The sequence below is a fragment of the Oryx dammah genome, unplaced genomic scaffold, assembly GCF_014754425.2.
Source record: "Oryx dammah isolate SB20612 unplaced genomic scaffold, SCBI_Odam_1.1 HiC_scaffold_20, whole genome shotgun sequence".
NCBI classification, from domain to species: domain Eukaryota; kingdom Metazoa; phylum Chordata; class Mammalia; order Artiodactyla; family Bovidae; genus Oryx; species Oryx dammah.
In genome coordinates this window covers 16,734,013-16,737,477 of record NW_024070204.1, presented here as the reverse complement: position 1 = coordinate 16,737,477, position 3,465 = coordinate 16,734,013, and the positions used below count along the sequence as shown (strand labels likewise).

The 3,465-nt window shown below is 36.0% G+C and overlaps 1 long non-coding RNA gene across 1 annotated transcript in view; it reads right to left on the bottom strand.

Moving 5' to 3' along the window:
* LOC120879466 overlaps positions 1–988 on the bottom strand; it is an 11,049-nt gene extending 10,061 nt beyond the window's left edge. Inside the window, exon 1 of the long non-coding RNA XR_005724795.1 lies at positions 894–988. This is a non-coding gene — a long non-coding RNA (uncharacterized LOC120879466). The remainder of the gene's footprint in view (positions 1–893) is intronic.
* Positions 989–3,465: the final 2,477 nt, after the last annotated feature.

Below are 3,465 nucleotides of genomic sequence, written 5' to 3'. Positions count from 1 at the left end.
CAAGCACACTGGGATTATGGATGACTTTGTTTTTTGCTTCTTGTGTCCTTTGGTTTCCTATTATGCACATGTTAACTTTTAATAAATAAATGTTGTTTTAAAATTCTAAAAAAGTAAGACTTCAAGCACTGTACCAGTGTGGATGCTTTAAAAAACAAATTAATAGGAATTTGATGTTTCCCAAAAGTGGACTTAAAAGAGCAAAACTTCAGGGCACTGAACCAGATAATCTAGGAATTTAGAGAAAGTGGGCTTGTTGGTGAAGAGAGGCTGAGCAAGTTTATTGTAGGAAATGACTATCATCCCAGCTCCCACGAGAAATGCTCTGTGTCAAGGAGCAGCATATACACAGTGAAGATATAAATTCCACTTTTGAACGTGCCTTTTGCTTCACTGTGCAGAACCACCACTGAGTAAACACAGACCTTCAGTAATACCAGTTACGCACAACAGCTGTTTGTTAGGGATATGCCTTTTTTTTTTTTTTAAACTTTACTTATTTTAATTGGAAGCTAATTACTTTACAGTAGTATAGTGTTTTCTGCCATACATTGACATGAATTAGCCATGGGTGTACATGTGTCCCCAGTCCTGAAACCTCCCACCTCCTCCTCCATCCCATCCCTCTAGGATGTCCCAGTGCACTGGCTTTGAGTGCCCTGTTTCATGCATCAAACTTGGACTGGTGATCTATTTCACATATGGTAATATACATGTTTCAGTGCTATTCTCTCAAATTATCCCAGCCTCACCTTCTCCCAGAGTCCAAAAGTCTGTTCTTTATACCTGGGTCTCTTTTACTGTCTCACATATAGGGTCATCATTACCATCTTCCTAAATTCTATACATATGTGTTAATATACTGTATTGGTCTTTTTCTTTCTGATATACACCACTCTGCATAATAGACCCCAGTTTAATCCACCTCATTAGAACTGATTCAAATGTGTTCTTTTTAATAGCAGAGTAATATTCCATTGTATATATGTACCACAGCTTTCTTATCCACTTGTCTGCTGATGAACATCTGGTTTGTTTCCATGTCTTAGCTATTGCAAACAGTGCTGTGATGAACATTGGGATACAGGTGTCTTTTTCAATTCTGGTTTCCTCGGTGTGTATGCCCAGCAGTGGGATTGCTGGCTTGTATGGCTGTTCTATTTCCAGTTTTTTTTTTAAGGAATCTCCACACTGTTCTCCATAGTGGCTATACTAGTTTGCATTCCCACCAACAGTATAAGAGGGTTCCCTTTTATCCACACCCTCTCCAGCATTTATTGTTTGTAGAGTTTTTGATAGCAGCCATTCTGACCGGCATGAGATGATATCTCATTGTGGTTTTAATTTGCATTTCTCTGATAACGAGTGATGTTGAGCATCTTTTCATGTGTTTGTTAGCCATCTGTATGTCTTCTTTGGAGAAATGTCTGTTTATTTCTTTGGCCCATTTTTTGATTGGGTCGTTTATTTTTCTGGTATTGAGCTGCATGCACTGCTTGTATATTTCTGAGATTAATTCTTTGTCAGCTGCTTTGTTTGCTATTATTTTCTCCCATTCTGAAAGCTGTCTTTCCACCTTGCTTATAGTTTCCTTCATTGTGCAAAAGCTTTTAAGTTTAATTAGGTCCCATTTGTTTATTTTTGCTTTTATTTCCATTACTCTGGGAGGTGGGTCATAGAGGATCCTGCTGTGCTTTATGTCAGAGAGTGTTTTGCCTATGTTTTCCTCTAGGATAAAGATCTAAATTTAAGACAAAAACTGTAAAACTCCTAGAGGGATATGCTTTTTTAGGTAGTGGAGGTAAAGAGATGGTAGATTTACCAGGGGAATAGGATAGCAGTTGTAGCCTTGGAAAACACTTAGAATCGACAGAACCACAGGCAGACAAGCTGTGCGATGGATTTCCGCAGAAGCAGATAGTATGGAAATTCTCTCCTGAGAATCTTCAAATTCACTGGAAATTTTACAAGGTGGAATAGGAGTGCAAGGAGTGGTGGGGACAGAAAGTGTCCCTTTGACTCTCCAGGCTTGTTAGTTCCTGGAAATTGTTATGTGGTTATTGAAATAAAGAAAGCCATGAGGAATGTGATACAAAGCAGAACATGAGAAATCAATCCAAATGACCTACAATTATATAGAACTTTATAAGACCAATAACCATATGATTCAGTGTGTAAGAATCATTAAGGAATGTGTTGACACCCCTGTTTTGTTTTGAAGTTTTAGCACTTCAAAACAGTTGTTTATTTTCTCACTCACTTTTCTTTTCTGCACTCTCTTCTAAGAGAGGAAACTGGCACATATAATGATTTATCATGAAGTTATTAAACATTAGGCACAGTCATTTAAAAATAGTATCTTTTTCAATTTTAAGCAGACATACTAATTTATTGACTCTGAAATTTCTATATCCACATTTTCCTGCTAGATGTTTCTTCTGCCTGACTTTCAAATAATCTTAGAGTAAATTATAAACAACAGAATAATAGCATATGTATATTATTTAGGCAATTCATGTGCAATAAGGTGTCCATAGCTTTTAAAAGAAAAGGGTTTGATTCTCAGATAATGGTATTTTGTTATATTTAAAGTGGGAATTTAAAATGCATGCAACCTAACATATTATACAATTCTAAATTTAATTCATTTCCTACTCTCTACTTTCCCAGCAGATCCTTTAAAACACAGAGGATCATCTTAAAACAATTGAGACAAGAACTAAATTGGAATTCTTGCCAGCATAGTACTGTACACATACATTTAATGGAGCTCTCCTTTCGACATTGGCTTAATACATTTGAGCTTCTTTATAAATCACTTCCAGAAATCTATGTCAAATATAAATAACTCTACTTCCCACATAAGGATTTCTCTGTTTAAAAATGTCGACTTTATCCATATAGCAAGGTTGAGAACAAATATGGAAAACAATCCATCAAAGCTATAATAAAAGTTTAAGTTTACCAAATGTGAAAATTCTACGAAAAATCTGTTATGGAGCATTTGCTAGGGGCCTGGGATTAAAGATTTTTTTTTCATTTTAGGCCCACATCTTATTAAATAAGTATACATTTAGCCCATTTAACAATAAAATTTGTGACCTCTTTGCAACAGGTAAAATCCAATTTCCTTTTCAGTCAAAGCAGTATTATACCGAATGGCTTTCTTCCTACTCTGTTGCTCTCCTTTATGACTTGGAGTTCATAAAGCAATTCCCTAGCCTGAGAAGAAAATAAACAAGCAAATGGCAGCGCTTCAGGAGCCTGAGGCATAACACCTAGAATAATCTGCAATATAGCATTTATCAAGCAATAGTAACTTACAAAACATTTGAAAAATTTGTTTCTAGAGGGAGTTAAGGGAGCTCATTTGAATCCACTTTGTCTCATAAAGGAAACATCATGTTCATAAAACCACAGGAACATTAGGAAAACAGCTGTTTCCTTTCAAAACAGAGCAGCCAC